Source organism: Ornithorhynchus anatinus, chromosome 8 (genome assembly GCF_004115215.2).
Source record: "Ornithorhynchus anatinus isolate Pmale09 chromosome 8, mOrnAna1.pri.v4, whole genome shotgun sequence".
In the NCBI taxonomy this organism is placed as follows: domain Eukaryota; kingdom Metazoa; phylum Chordata; class Mammalia; order Monotremata; family Ornithorhynchidae; genus Ornithorhynchus; species Ornithorhynchus anatinus.
The window spans coordinates 13,203,844-13,220,033 of record NC_041735.1 but is presented as its reverse complement, the minus strand read 5'-3'; the positions used below and the strand labels follow the sequence as shown (position 1 = coordinate 13,220,033).

At 41.1% G+C, this 16,190-nt stretch overlaps 1 long non-coding RNA gene across 1 annotated transcript in view; it reads right to left on the bottom strand.

Moving 5' to 3' along the window:
• Positions 1 to 15,912, bottom strand: part of LOC114813702 — a 74,351-nt gene extending 58,439 nt beyond the window's left edge. The window contains exons 1-2 of the long non-coding RNA XR_003761424.2: positions 14,263 to 15,912; positions 12,180 to 12,244 (exon numbers count right to left, since the gene is read on the bottom strand). This is a non-coding gene — a long non-coding RNA (uncharacterized LOC114813702). The remainder of the gene's footprint in view (positions 1 to 12,179; positions 12,245 to 14,262) is intronic.
• Positions 15,913 to 16,190: the final 278 nt, after the last annotated feature.

The window sequence follows — 16,190 nt, the reverse complement described above, 5'->3', positions numbered from 1 at the left end:
TAAAACCATAAAACCAATTTCTAAAAGTTTCTCCAAGTATTGAAAAGATCTGATAACCAAAGTAGCTTCTAAATGAAGCCAATATTGTGCAGATTCCAAGTCGTGACATTTAAAAATACAAACATCTAGACAATTAGTAGAACTTGAAATCTGTCTTCATAGTGGTTCAGGCAAGATGACATTGTCAGCTATTCTATTTTGTATTGATTCCCACCAAAGCTCAGTTATTCCCAGCCTCCCAGTTCAGACGCAGCACCTTGTTTTGCTGTACCTTGAAGCAAAGAAATTAGATAAAAACTATTGATTAGCCAGGCACAGAGAGCAGCGATGTGTCTATAACCTTCCTTTGTCTTGCTGCTCTGCAGCTGAGACAGCAGTAATAGGATTCTGTGCTAGTAGATCCAGGATGAAGTCACTGCTGAGAAGGGAAGGAAAACGCCGCAGTCAGCGAGATCCCTTGCTTCTCTGAGAAATTTTGTTATTGTTTGTCAAATTCTGATTTGAAGGTTATTTCTCAAGAGGCTAAAGTGGCACTGTTTCTCTCTATTCAGATTGCTGGATTTTTAAAAGATGCTGATCACCCGAAGGAAAATAATCCAAATTCTCCTCTTTTATAAAACAGTCTGACTTTTCAGAAGTCTGGAAGGGGGTTAGAAGTAAAGGGGGAAGCATGGACATTTTCTAAGAACTAATTTCTTCTGTCACTGGACCACAGTGATTTCACTGGGCTCCTGCCACTTCTTCAGAGGATGAGCAAAGCCAACCTCTTCTCACTCTCACCACACTACTCGCTGAATCCAACGGGTTTCCCTTCCTGTAATACTGGCAGCCTCCTTCTCTGCCATGTTGATGTAACGTGAAATCTGCTAAAGACAGTGGGATCTTCCTCAAAATTCTGCACCCTTCCTACTTGATAGGAAGATGGAGAATTCCTTGAAGATCAGAAAGCAAATGGTCTTAGAGAAAATCAGTGGCAAAAGGAGAATACCATATTGGTTTCTCATACAATTCTACCAAATCTAGAAAAGTTTTGCACAGGCTTTCCTTAAATCGCAAGATCTCCCCATTTCTCACATTTTGTCTTGAATAATTTTTAAAAAGCTCATAATTAATTAATTATGGCTTTTATTAGGCTCTTACTGTGTGTCAAGCATTGTTCTAAGCACTTTGAAGGCAGGGATCATGCCTACCCACTCTCTTTTACTCTCCCAAGTACTCTGCACACAGTTTGTGCACAATAAATACCATCGATTGATTGACTGACCTGTCTTAACCTAACTCCTCATCTCTTTCTATCAATTGAGTGTCACTGATGAACTCACTTCAGAGTGTAAAGCAGAGAAAAGAATAGGCAGAACAAGTTAGGTAGAGTCAGCTCATAAAAATAGTTTACAGTGCCTACAGGCCATGGTTTGGAGAACATCGGTCAAGGTGGCCCAAAATCACTGGATGATTTGGCCAATCTATATTCCCACCTTGTCCATATGGAGCTGGACTTGAAAAATACCTAGAAAACCAAGTTCAGTTTCTGATAAACTATATTCCACATGAGTTCATGTCCCACTTGCTTTTTTTGTGGTTATTGCTGTTCAGGTCCCTCTAGCCAGTGGGTCCCAAGTATTTCCAGGGGATAAGACCAGCTTGTTCATCCCAAGGAATTCTGATTTCCATTCTATAGTAGACAGTTTCTAGAAACTCCCATCCATGTATGATCACACACCCACATCCGCCCCCCCCCCCCCCCCAGTCATCGCCAATTCAGAGAGTTTATCAACCTCTGGGGCCCGCACAAGAGGGTCGACAGAGCTCAAACAGAAGAGGCATCTGGAGGGTCTTCCGAGGGAGCTGATTCTGCAGAGCTCAAGAGTGACGTCGATCCTTCTAAGAGCTATCAACACATCAGCCATCCCTATCATAAACTATCACCCAAATCCTCAGCACTTTTGTGTGTATAATTAATTGTACATTTGATCATGAATCATCAAGATTGATGATTCTGTCTTTAAGTAATTTAAGTCTGTCTCCCCCATTGGAGTAGAAACTCTCTGTAGCCAGGGGACATGTTATTTTAATTTTTTTTTATACTTACCAAGCTTTTTGAATGGTACATTGCACTAAGAGGGTTCTCAGTCAATATGACTACTAATTTTGCTATTATTACTACCACTACAGGCTAGGCTTTCCCAATGACAGAAGCCACTACTGCCCCCATTTTCCCTAATCTCTTCTTCTTCTTGTGCACTGTTCCAAGTTGCACAATTAAATTTTTCTGCTATTGCCTTAATGTGGGCAAGTACATGCCTATTCCCACACTTGCCACCCTTCATTTCACAATTATTTTCTCTCCGGTGGATGTGAAAAGGAAGGGATATGTGCCAATTATCCCTGACCCGGAAAGACTTCAGTATGGGGCCATAGGGAAGCTGGTATCCACTCTCAAAAAGGCTCCTTGTTCTACACTTTTCTTCAAGACGGTTTAGAAGGGTCACCTGGAATAACTAATCTACAGACAAAATTCTGGAAAAAGCAACAGTTGAGTTGGTTTGTGACTTTGCCTTCTGAGGTTCCTGAAGTTCAGTGATCATTTGACCCATTTTTACTTTTGCAGGGTTCACAAATATTGAAACTGGAGATGAGCCATGGAGGGCCTGTTTTCAACTCTGCTTGCTTTGGGTAAGAAGCCTCCCTACTCAGGCTCCTAATACTAGAACATTGATGCATGAAGGCATTGCTCGAGGAAAACTCATGGTTGGAATTTTAAATGGAGACATTTGCTGCATTGCTCTTTTAGATATGCCTTTCTCTGGGAAGCCAGCTTTAGGGAATTCAATTGAAACTTTCTGTCTCTGCCATGATTATCGGCATTTCAATGTCCTAACTGCTATTTATCTGGAACTGGAATAGGCTGAAATCTCTATTACAACTCTTTTAATAATTTTATTTTTAACAATGGTTTTCTCCAACTGATTGTAAACTCCTTGAAGGCAGTATCTTCATTTATGTTTGTTATGCGGGTCCCCCACTTGATTAATCCAGGGCCCTAGACACAGGGGATGCAGTAAATGCTATTAACGATGTGTTGTACATCAATTTCCATGTACCTCAAACAGAAAACCAATCAGATCTCTCCCTCATACTTCTCCCTGTTCTTTTCTTACTATCACCAACCTAATTTCTGTGCACCTTGATCTTGACTAGCCGTCATCAACCCTTTACTCATATGCCTGCTCCTGCATAACTTCATATCTGGCAGGCCTCCACACACCCCATCTTTAAAGGCCTACTAAAATCAAATCTTCTCCAAGAAACCTTTTCTGACTCACTTCTCTCATCTCCCCTCTCTATTTAGCCTCTCTTGCGTATCACCTATGCACTTGGATCCCTACCCCATAAGCACCTTGAAGTGTAGCCCCACAGCACTTGTGTACATATCCTTATACTCTGACATTTCCCCTTTTTGTAATTTATTTTTGTGTCTGTCTCTTCCACTAGACTGTAAGCCCCTTGAGGGCAGTGATCATATCTGCCAACTCTATTGTACTATATTCCTCCATGTGCTTAGTTCTAAGATCTCTACATAGCAAGTGCTAAGTAAATACCATTGATTGAAGTGAGGTCATTCTACGCAGTTTCACTGAATATGACTCTTGCTTAAGCCCTCACAAACTGGAAGCACTCAGAACCTTTGACTCTGAGCTCTGATGTCAACCCACTTGAGAGATGTGTCATAAATACAAAATGACTTGGGGAATCAGAAAGCAAAAACACCGTTACTTTCTTTTGTTAGGTCCCCAGTAGAAGACAGATAATTTCACTGCTAAAGAAATACAATCTCTTTCATCTTAGAGATGTCAAAATTGAAGAAACATCTGACATGAGAAGGAAGTCAGATCTGTTTAATTCATCTTGGGTTTGTGGGTGACATTTCCTGGATGCATTTACATGTCATTTCATTAAATTGGAGTTTGTTTTCTTGGGCCCACAGTTTCAACTTTGGCTAATTTTCAATCAGGCAAGGATTTCCATGATGTCAACACTACAAGAAACCTGAAAGTGTCTTTCAGGTATTTTGTGGTAGGAGAATCAGAGATCTTCTATTGCCCTTAATCTCTGTCCTCGGGGCTTTTTAAAGGTGTCATCTCAATTCTCTCTCATTTGAAACATAAATTGAGAGTTTTCACAGAATATACAGCAATCCATCTGTAAGGCAGAAGGTATGGGGGGGAGCAATTTGTTTCTTTAATGATGATCATAAATCTGCAGCTCTTGGCATGACGTGCAAGGATGGGTTATATGCGTGTAAGGATGGGTTATTGCTTGCATCAATTCCTTAGAGAGCTGCTTTTCTTCCTAAAGGAACTCTATCTAGAGGCGTAAGGTGCTCATACTGTTCACCCCAGGAGAAAAAGGAGAAACTACTACTTCAGATTTTGGATGCCTATTGTGATTCCCCAAGACCCTCTCTTTCCCAATCAGAGCCACATTTGGTGAGGAGGGGGATTTACACTGACTTTTAGGCATCTGGAAGGAAGATGGTAGGCCCATGGACTGAATGAAACACAATTCACTGAAGTTCCAGGAAGAGGAATTTTGGTTCCAAAAAATAACCTAATTATCAAAGGCTTACTTGGGGTTCATCTCCCTCCTCATCGAAATCCTTATATCTTGTAAATAAGCGTTCTAGGAGTTAGAGAAAAATCCTTTCCTATGAGAAGTCATGTTCTGGGTGTTAATCTACGATAGCCCCTGACTAAACCATCTCTTAGGGAAGGAGGACAATGATCTGGACAAGTAAAGCTTTAAAAAAATAATTTGCCTGGCTTCCAAAGTTCATCTGACTTTAGGATCCAAGCTTATGAGAACTCCAGAGTTTGGATGATGATAACGGTATTTGTTAAGGTTTTACTATGTGCATGCCACTACACTAAAAGTTGGGGTGGAAACAAGATTATCAGGTTAGATACTGTCTCTGTCCCATATGGGGCTCCTAATATAAGGGAGCAGGCACTTGAGAACACTTACTGCATCCCTAATTTTGGAAAATGACTCGACGCCAATTAATAAAAACGATTTTACAGATGAGGGTCCTGAGCCACAGAGAAGTTGTGACTTGTCCAAGGTCACAGAGCAAGCCAGTGGCAGAGGCCAGGATTAGAACCCACATCCTCTGACTCCTAGGCCCATGTTCTTTCCATTAGGTCATGGTGCTTTGATTTTCCCCGAAGGGCATTAGGTAGGATCAGCTTCTGAAGACTGGATCGGGCTGCATGGAGATCCTACAAAGAGATTGCTTTCTTCGAAAGCTTACATACAGTGCCGTCCAAGGAGTTACCCTCTGATGGCATTTCACCATGGAAATGTCTGTCATAGCAGGCCCTAATAAAGAGGAACCTGATCTTTTGAATAAAAATGCTGCTTAGTTGATTAGGATGTGATTGACTGCTCTGTGATAAAGCAAGGTCAGGAAACTGGGCTATGTGGAGCACTGAGGGTGCCGAGTGGAACTTGTTTGTTTTGGGGAGATTGTCAGATTAGCTCAGCCTGGCCCTAGAGTTATCATGCCCTGGCTGAGTCAAGAGCCCAGGGGTGGAGCCCGGCAGGAAATGGGATGGGATGTTTTAATGAGAAGGATCGAGATACACAGATTAAAACTTCACCCTGGTGGAATGTTTTTCTTTTGAAAAAGAAACCGGCACACATGACTTCAGTCTCAGGAATGCAAACCAAGTCATTGAATGTGTGAGCCAACAACCCACCCAAAAGTTTCATGTGCCTCCCAATTCTGCTACTAAATTAAGATGCATATTTGCTATGGCAACCTGAGCAGCCCATGTGCTTTTGTTAAAACAAAGAGCAAAGCACAGTCAACTATCACTGGTAAAGGGAGACCTTTCTGGTGCAGATACAGCCATAGAAATTAGGATCCATTTAGAGATCAGTCCTGTCTGCAATGTTATTCATTCTTTCATATTTTTTGTCTTTCCTTCTTAGACTTCTCTTCCAGAAACTAAGTATTTTATAGAATGAAAAATGGATGAAAAAGAGATGATATTTCAAAGTCCTCTTCTGCAAGGCTAGTGCCGAGCTGGGAGGAGGCAGCCAAAGTGGCTCAGGGCTATTGCAGTTCATGGTCATAAATTCAAGCCTTTCACCAGCTGTGCTCCTTGGGATGATTTGTGCTTCAGTGGCAAGGCAGTGGGATCTCTCTCTCTCTCTCTCTTTCCACCCCGAATCAATTTCTGTAAAGTAAGTTCACCAGCCTAAAAACTGTCCACAGTGGGCTCCATTCCATCTTGTTAGTGAGGAATAGGGGAGGTAAGACCCGGCCTAGAAAGATTGATTTAGAAGACCCTAACTGTTACAGAAATCTAGAAGCATAATACTCTCCAAAAAAGCTTATGGCTGATTTTCCTGTCTTCCATACAGGCTCAAATATGAGCGGATGATGAGGAAAAGCCAAGAAGCGCTACCATGAACTTCTTGTCACCTCCACACCCGAGGAAGGGGTACCATGTTCAGGGAGGTCACCACCAATGTCAGCATTTCCCAACCCCCGGTCTTTGCACCAATTCAACCAATAGCTTTGCTGGAGCCATGCATGGCTATGCTGCTTCTACATCCACTGTTTTACTAACTACTGCTGCTAATGCAGTTAAACTAGACAGGGCAATTGCAGGGGGAGGGGGAAGGAGGGAAAATTCAGGACCAGGAGTCTCTAAGAATTTTTGTTTTAGGAGCACTTTTGCCTAGGCAAAACCATGGACCAAAAACTTCTCCTCCTGACTGTAAACTCCTTGTGGGCAGGGAACATCCTACCAACAAGTACATTTTACTCTCTCACACACTTACAACAGTGCTAAGCATACTGTAAAAGCTCAATAAATGACTGATTATTTCTAAACACCTCTTTTTTTAATGGAGACCGGATATGCTCTTATCATCTAAACCACTTCCACCCTTTGTTTCCAAATATTGTTCTGGATGGACTGATGGTTGATTTGCAAATCTAAAGTTCCTGACTGGCTGAAATGAGTCAGTCTTGGCCAGATTCAAAAGCCAAAGCCAGTGGGCTAGCTTCCCACCACCTTAACTCTGAAACCAGGCTAGTTCAAATAATTGTATTGATTGAGTAGTACTGTGTGCAGAGTACTAGGATAAGCACTGGTGAGAGTACTGTAGAACCATTCCCTCAGGGAGTTTACAGTAAAGCTGGAGAGATGCTGAAATAATTTGCAAATAAGAGAAAGAAGAAGTGGAAGTGTATATGGCTTAGTTGAGATATTTATAAGTGCTAAGGATGGTTGCGAATACACAAGTGTATAGTTAGTACAGAGCGTTGAAGTGGCAGCTGGGAGCACATAAACCCAGGGGGAAGAGAAAGCAATCATGGAAGGTTTCCTGGGGGAGGTTGGAGGAAAAAAATGTGGCACTATTAATGCACCATTTTTGTGAGACCTTGCCCAAGCCCTAATGGAAACAAAGCTTTAAACATTTATGAAAATGCCACCCTGTTTCAGGGGAATCTATACATTTATATACTTGTACTTTTTTACAGTTTCTGCAGAATGAAGGATTTGAAATTCTTGGTCCTTGATAGAAGTAATCAAGATGGCTATAAATGCAAGAACATCCATGGTCAACTTTATTTGAAGAGTAGGATGGTTCTGTTTAGATCCATGCCAGTGTGAATTGTCAGTTCAGGAAAGAAATTGCAGTACTCCAAGAGAGGGAAATATCAAACCTATCTTCTGACCCTCAAATCCATCACCAGTTACCTTAAGATCTCTGACCCATTTGTCTCAGTCCTCCTGGAAACTTCATAGACATGAGATAATCACAGAAATTAGAAATGGAAAAGGAAATCCATGAGATGTGGTCTCTCCTCCAGGGGCCAACATTGAAGAAGCAGCTTATGTAATACTATCTCCTCCCTTCATACTTAGATTAAGTCATTCTCAGAGGTTGCCAGGAATTTTAATATTTTACTCAAAACTATCTGCAATCTTGAAATCGAGTCAATCTATTCCCTGACTTCAGAAAGGATTTGCTGATATTTCCAGCTAATGATTTAAATCATGACCGTCAGGTAACATGTTGCATTAATAGAGAATGAATATTCTACCAAATACAGAAATCTGGCCTGAAATAGAGAGTTGTCTTAAAGAAAAAGAGCAAGATTAATTCTTTGGTTAGGATGTCCTTTAGAAAATTACAGAGCAGAATTTAGAAGCTTGCCCAGTGCTTTAATTTTAGGATGAAGTATATTAATTAAATTGTGTTCACCATTTCCCATTTTGCCTGAGATCCCTACATTCTTTTCCCAAGTACATCAAGTCCTTGTAAAAAGTTTGGGTTTGGTGGAGATGCCTTTTGAGATGCCGGTCTGAGACAAGACTTTCCATTTAATTTAGGAATGGAATGGCCCCACACAAAGGACACCTTGGCTTGTCAGTGAGTGCCACGGCCTGAGCTGATCCTACAATGTGGCAGATAAACATAAGATTCCAGACCACACACTCAAGGGAGAACAGGAAATGTATTGTCTTGAGGCTTCAGAAAGGATTTGATTCTGAAAAGATTTCCATCAAGCAATAGCATTTATTGAGCACTTACTCAAAGCAAAGCACTGTACTAAGTTCTTGGGAGAGTAAACTAGAATTAGTAGACATAATCCCTGTCCTCAAAGAGTTTACAGCCTATAAGCGGAGACGGATGCTAAAATCAACTGCAGATGGCTAGGGGGAACATAATGATCTGTATACAGGGATAATGGGGGTGGAAAGTAGGGGGGTGAATATCCAAGTATTTAGGTAACGTGGAAAGCTTAAGTGGCATGCGGTAGTGGGAATAGGGTTTGGAAACGAGAAATTCCCAGCAATACCGGGTTTGAGAGCAGGGTCCCCTGATTCTAGTTGTCTTGCATCTAAGCTTCCTGCTGATTCCCACACTTAGCAGCTGAAGAAGCAGGAAACATGGGGCAAGGACCAGTGAAACAGGAGCAGGAAAGCCAAATCCTGTTTCTTTCACCATCTTGATCCAATCCCAACAATTCCTGACCCCAGAGCAGGAAACAGGGGCATAATGTGTTTGTGTGTGTGTGTGTGTGTGTTTGAGGGGGAGGGTGCTGCAGAAGGAGACCTAGGAATCAAAAATTACCAGAAGCTGAATAGGAATCAGGACTGCCTTATGCCTTTCATTATTTTAAAAGTGCAGTGTTGGGATGTAACAACAGAAAAATGATGTGCAAGAGTTAGTTTTTTTATGGTATTTAAGTGCTTACTATGTGTCAGGCACTGCACTAAGCACTGGGGTAGATACAAGCTAATCAGATTGGCCACAGTCCATGTCCCACATGAGGCTTATGGTCTTAATCCCCATTTTACAACTGAGGTAACTAAGGCCCAGGGAAATTAAGTGACTTGAGAAGAAATGATACTGTGTTGATTATACAGGACCATCTCCAGTTTTGGTCATCATACTTTAAAAAAAATACCCAGAGAGCATCAAGATGGAACAACAAAACAGACTTCAGAGAAGAAAGAGAGTCCTAGGAAGAAAGTCTAAAGAAACGAGGGTTATTTGACCTAAAGAAGAGAAGCTAAACAGAGACTTAATAACTGTTGTCAAGTATATGAAAGGTTTTTATGGGAGGATTCTCACCAATTGTTCTCCATGGCAACTGACGACCAAACAAGAGGAAACAGGCTTTAAATTTAAGTTGGAGAGATTTGGGTTGGACTATGAGAAAGGATGCATTGACTATTAAGATGATAAAATGCTGGTTTCTAAAAAAGATTCTGAGAGGTTGTGAACTTTCCACCCTTGGAGATCTTTGAGAAAAGATTAAGCTACCACCTAGTCTGGAAGATTTAGCCATTTACCTACTTGGAGGCAGGGGGCTGGACCTGAGGATCAGCATCAAGTTGGACAGACTCCATTACTGTACTTTTCCCCATATATTGCTATGTGATGGGCAAGTTTTCTTTCCCTCCCCACATCCCCTGGACAAGAATATTTATTGTGGCAATTTTGCAATGATCCCAACACTATTGGATGAATCAAGACAAATCAAATCATGGGAAAAGGTTGCAGGTGCTTCATTCCCTACAGTGTCTCTCAGGCAAACAATAAGGCAGATTTGTTATTCAGCTGGTGCACTCATCCATCAACATACATACATGCAGTCATATTTTTCCTTGTGATTTTGGTTGGCCTGTGTGGAAAACTCAGGCTAAAGCATTGGCAGGTATAGAACAAGGTCAAAACAAGGTGAAAGGAATATGAAGGGTGGCGTGAAATTTTGAGTTTGGACATAAGGGGGAAATTCCCTAATAGTGACAATTGAGTAATGGGAGTTGTAGTATCTTTAAAAACTAAGTAAACTGTCTTGTGTCTAGATTATTTTGAGGGTGGGCCTTTCAGAAGGCAGGGGGATGGATTAGATGACGTCTCATGGTCTCTCTTTGCCTTAAAGACCACCGCCTTTTTGCTGATTAAGGTGCAAAATCCAGCACCTATAAGGTTGGGAATTGGGAACTGTGGATGAATTTTCACTGGAGTAATGCATTCGGGACTAAAAAAAGCATTTGCAACCACTATTGATTTCTTCATGCTTTTTGTTAAACTCATGATTATGCTGCCTCCTGCCTCCTTTGTATAACCTTTAAAGCCTCTTGGTGACCTTTTGATTCCTGTGTTTATGGATTTTCCCCCCGAGTGGTACTTGCTGTTTCTCTTCGGTGTGCCTCTATTTACTCCAATACCACAAACCATCCAACCTATGGAAAATTGGCAACAGTCTGTGTGTTCACGGTTGGCTGTAGGACTACTGACCCCTTTGCTGACAGAACACGCTCGTTTTCATTTTTGAAAAAAATCCTCAACCGCAAACCAGGATTCAGTGACCTGGAAAGTCTCCACTGTGAGAACGTACATTTACAACGATGTACTTCACTTGGTGGTAAGGTTTCCTAAACCTCTTGCACATCTGGAACATTACACAGGGAGCATAATAATTGCTTGTTAAAGGGAACAAAATTAGACTCCATCATAAAATGCTATTTGTATAGAAAATATGCTACTTACTGAACAGCCCACTTGTATGGAAAATAGACCCCTAGAAAAACAGCTTTTACAAGCAGTGCAAATAGAAAATGGACCCGTATTTGTACAGAAAATATACTACTACTGTTTATATAGAAAACATTCTAAAATAAATTGCATGGCTATGGCGTTTATTACTTTTTCTGGGTAGAGAAAAATATTCCCACTTGAAAGGACTTTATCTTTGCAGTCCCTGTTTTCTCCTTCAAACAAAAGATAGCAAAGGGGGCAGACAGACAGATCAACCATTTTCAAGATGTAAAAATCGTGTTTATTTCATTGCTATGATGGGTTAAATGAGTATGCTCTTAAAACCCTGACTTTTCCCTTTCATTAGCATTCAGCCCTGCTGTTGGACCAGTGGAAAGAATACTACTCTGGCCCTCATGAGAGCTAGGTGCTAGTCATTTATTCATTCATTCATTCAATCGTACTTACTGAGCGCTTACTATGTGCTAGTCCTTGTTCTGCCTGTAGCTGGCTAATGTGGGCAAAAGATCACATATGTATTTTGCAGTGTGCTGCACCCCTTGCCCACCTACTTTCTTGCTGCCCTCTACGCTCCAATGGAAACAAGATTGGCAGAGATGAGAGATTGTAAGTAGTGCTGGGCAAATCACTAGCAGTAGACTCAATTCCTCCATGCAGACACTTGTTCTTAAGTCCCAGGACAGAACCTCATCTCTCATTACTGATGGAAGACTCCCTCATCACCATCATCATCTTCATATATCTTGATTAAATCCATAAAGCTGTCCTATGTCAGTAACAATACTTCCAATAATCACAAGCATCAGAAGTTAAAGGAAGAGCAGTGGCTGTGTTGTGAATGATTGGATCCTCAGTTTCTCTTCAATTCTTGCTGTTTTAGTTCCTGCTTGATTCTTTCATGTCTCTCTGCTAATTTGGGTGTCCATGGAGCATAGATTTTAGAAGGATATTTCAGAAGATTGCTCTTTGGGAGGCAAAATGAGGTCCAGAAATCTGATCTGGCTTGTATTTCATCTAGGTTTGGAAGATTCAGGGCCTCTTTTTTTAGCTGAATCCTGGGACTCTCCTAAAAATTAAAGCCTTACCTGTTCTCTAGTTCTACTCTAAAACAGTCTTCCTGGAACAGTAGTTATTATCTGTCTTGTGCAGCCTGAAAAGGAGAAATGAAATAAATACTTGGGTGAGTGAGCCTGTTTAAAAAAGTTAAATCCTGCCTCGTGGTTGGTTGCCCTTAGATGCAAATCCAACTTGTTGGTTCCTGTCTATCACGATTATGACTCCAGGTTTCTTCTCAAACTCTACAGTTTCACATCTCCAACCACATGATTTGAGACATCTTAATGATTCATTCCTCAATATTCACACCTTTGAGTTCCACAAAGATGAGTAAGCTTAGACTGAACCTAGTCTCTGGAAAATCAACAGAAGTCATGGAAAGAAGAGGGGCCCAAAGTGGTCTGACCACAGAAAATAAATCAACTGTAATTTTACTCAGGACTGGATTGGGCAGGCATTCAGATCCACTGGGTTTTGAGAGACAAAATTTTCAGAAACTAGACATTGCTCCACACCACCCATCAGAGTTAAGTATATATGCCCTTTGGAATAGGGGAGAGTCAATCACGTTTGTCAATCAATTGATCAATCAGTCATATTTATTGAGCACTTACTATGTGCAGAGCACTGTATTAAGTACTTGGGAGTGTACAATATAACAGAGTTGACAGATGTGGCCCTGCCCACAGTGAGCTTCCAGTCTAGAGGACAAGCCGTCAGAACTAATAAAAGCTATAGGTGAATCGAAACACTGATGTTTGGGGAACAAAAATAGGGTCAAGAATGTTATTATTAGTATTATTGCTACTATTATTATTACTATTACTGGTAGTATTATATTTAAGTACTTACTTTTTTAAACTTACATTGAAATCTTTTATTTGCCATTTGTTACATTTTAACTCACATTTGCTTAGAGAAGCAGCATGGCTCGGTGGAAAGAGCCCGGGCTTGGGACTCAGAGGTCATGGGTTCAAATCCCGGCTCTGCCACTTGCCAGCTGTGTGACTTTGGGCAAATCACTTAACTTCTCTATGCCTCAGTTACCTCATCTGTAAAATGGGGATTGATTGTGAGCCCCTCGTGGGACAACCTGATCACCTTGTATCCCCCAGCGCTTAGAACAGTGCTCTGCACATTGTAAGCGCTTAACAAATACCAAGATTCTTATTATTATTACTTATATCTGTTAGCACTTACTAAGAACTGTTCTAAATTTTGGAGTATATACAAGTTAATCAAGTTGGGCACAGCTCCTGTCCCTCGTGGGACTCACCATCTAAGTAGGAGGAAGAACATGTATTGAATCCCCATTTTATAGTTGAGGAAACAGAGAAATTAAGTGACTTGCCCAGGGTCACACAGCAGGCAATTGGCAGAGTCTGAATTTGAACCCAGTTCCTCTGACTCCCTGGACTCCCAAGTCCTCTTTCCTCTAGGCCACTCTGCCTCTTATAATGATGATGTCTACTTCTTTGGTTCCAACTAGGAATTTTTTTTCCTATTGTATTTTTCCAAAGGACTCCTCTCTGCTGCATATGCTCTGAAAAATAATGAGCAATTTGGAGCCATCATTTCCATTGACTGCCTGCCAGGATTTGTAGGTCCATCTTCCCAAGAATACAGTTACAGCTAATGAATACTCTTTCTACTCCCTACACTCTTCGAGGTGAACTAAGACCCCAAGCTCATCTACCATTCAAGAGTAAAGCAGAGGTGACAGATGATGATAGATAGATGGCTGATTCTTCTTCCATCGCCCATGACACTGAAAAAATAAAAGAACAGGACAAGAAGACCAAGTGGAGTACGGGCCCTCTGAAGCAGTCTTTCCAATTCTTGTACATGTCCAAAATTGCTATGAATCATTAATGGTGAGAACTTCTGCGAGCCTACACTACAGAAAGGTCAATCTCAGAAGGAAAGTCCAAGGGTACATTTTGCTTTGGCTCTGTACAGGGCCTGGTCTTGGTATTGGCACATCCTTAGGATACACAACACTGTACTAGGCCACTATGATATATGCTCAAAAATAAGCAAGATTCTTGTCCTTAAACTTGCAGTCTAGTAGGGGAGAGAAGGCGGCTACACAACCAAGATTTACCTTTTTACCTTTAGTAGGATTTGGAGCTCCCTTCTTGACCCAAAGCTGAGGGGCTGCTATACCGCATCTTGGTCTGGGACCTCAAAAGATGGCATTTTATGGTTTTCCACGTTTTTAGGGCTCTTAACATTAGGGCCTGATGAGAGGTGCCAGTACATGATCATCACAGAACTCCCAACACTAGCTGTTGAACATTACACCTACATTTAATTTAGGAGTAGAAAGAAAGAGCATCAAACTGTAAAATATAATCTAAGAAACAAAGGAAATGTTTTTACTGTGTCGTCAACTTGAGCTGCAAATGCTACAAAAGTGGCAGCATTAGGTGAATATTAAATATAGATGCATACATTAAATATTAAGGTTGCACCCTTTATTTAAATTGTCTTTCTTGGGATCCCTTTTGCTGTTTCTAAACAATAAACCCAATCCCATATTCCTTGATAGAAATGACCTCCAGTTTTCTCTTTGTGTTATTGTTAGCAATTATCCATCTACCCATCAGAGTGAACTGCTTGCACCACTGAAAAAGAATTTCTTGGAATCCGTCCATGGCATTTTTCATTAAAATTTTTTATGGTCTCTGAGCTGCAAATGAATACAAAAATACAGAATGTCTGCCTCTTAAGAGTAGAGGCCCCTCCATTTCCACACTGTTCCCCTGAAAACACAAGAGATATGTTTTCCTTTAAAACATGAATTGCAGTCGAAGGAAGACGCTTGAGAAACGTTATCCAAAAAGCAAAGGCATGTAACTCTAAACCTTTTAACACAGGTACTGATCTGTAACATTTGCCGGAGTCCACAAGTTTGCTGCAGATGAGGAGTTTTATTACACCTTGAACTGTATTTTCCTACTGCATCCCCTCGGCTGTGAATGGCTATTCTTGGTTCATAGCTGGGCAAGTCTCCAGTGACTCCAGTCTTATGAGAAATGAATTTCCCAGTGTTTGATTTAATGATTTTCATCCAGGCTGAAGCTAGTTCCTTTCTCACACTATTTTAGGCCCTGTATGGTAAACCTCTGGACTTCCTTTCTGCTCAGATTCAGTGGGACTTGATTACAGGATGAAAATGAGTTATGGACCCAAATATCACCCTTTTCTAGTCAGAAGTGTACAGTTTGAGGGAGGGCACCTTCTTGTCATTTGCTGAAGAACGAGTGACCAGATCCCTGGTGCAAAGATGTCGGTGCTGAAAATGTTTTTTCTACTGTGGGATTTGGTCAATAGGCAGTTAACAAGAAGCCACTCCTGCGTGACTAGGATTCCAAATGTCTCCTAGTTACTATTTAGAAATGATCTTTTCTTCTTGGCTGTAGTTGAAACAGCCATATTTCCTTGAACACATAAATGGGGCGTGTGGTGGACAATAAAGAATGAAATGGAAGGCTGAGATTCAGAGAAGTCCCCAATGAAGATGACTGCAGAGTAGCAAAATTGAATAACGAAATTCTATGCTGCAATAGGCGGAAAATAACGTTCCAATACTTCATGACCTTTAAGATGAAGGAAGGTGGGGTCCTCTGCTTCTTTCCTCTCTCCACCCTGCTGGGAAGGTGATCTGAGAGTTTATTGCTGAGAAAATCTTCCCCAACATAAAGATGATTCACTACTGGGCTAAGGTCTCAAAAGAGGTTATGGAAACCTTTAAAAAAGAGGTACCTAAAAAAAGAAGAGACCACCATCAGTTTTGGAGGCAGGGGGAGAAAACAGATGACCTCTCAAAATCTCTTTTAGTTTCTTGGGTTCTCAATAACTTTATCAAGAAGACCAAAGGGCAAAGCACACAAAAACAACACAAAATTAAAAATAGTACAGTCTCTGCACAGAGTAAGCACTCACTGATGGATTGATTGACCAATCTCCTGATGCAATGTAGTTGGGTATTTGTTAATGCTTCCGTGATGTGATTCAGTGGCTGTTTTTCCATTGGA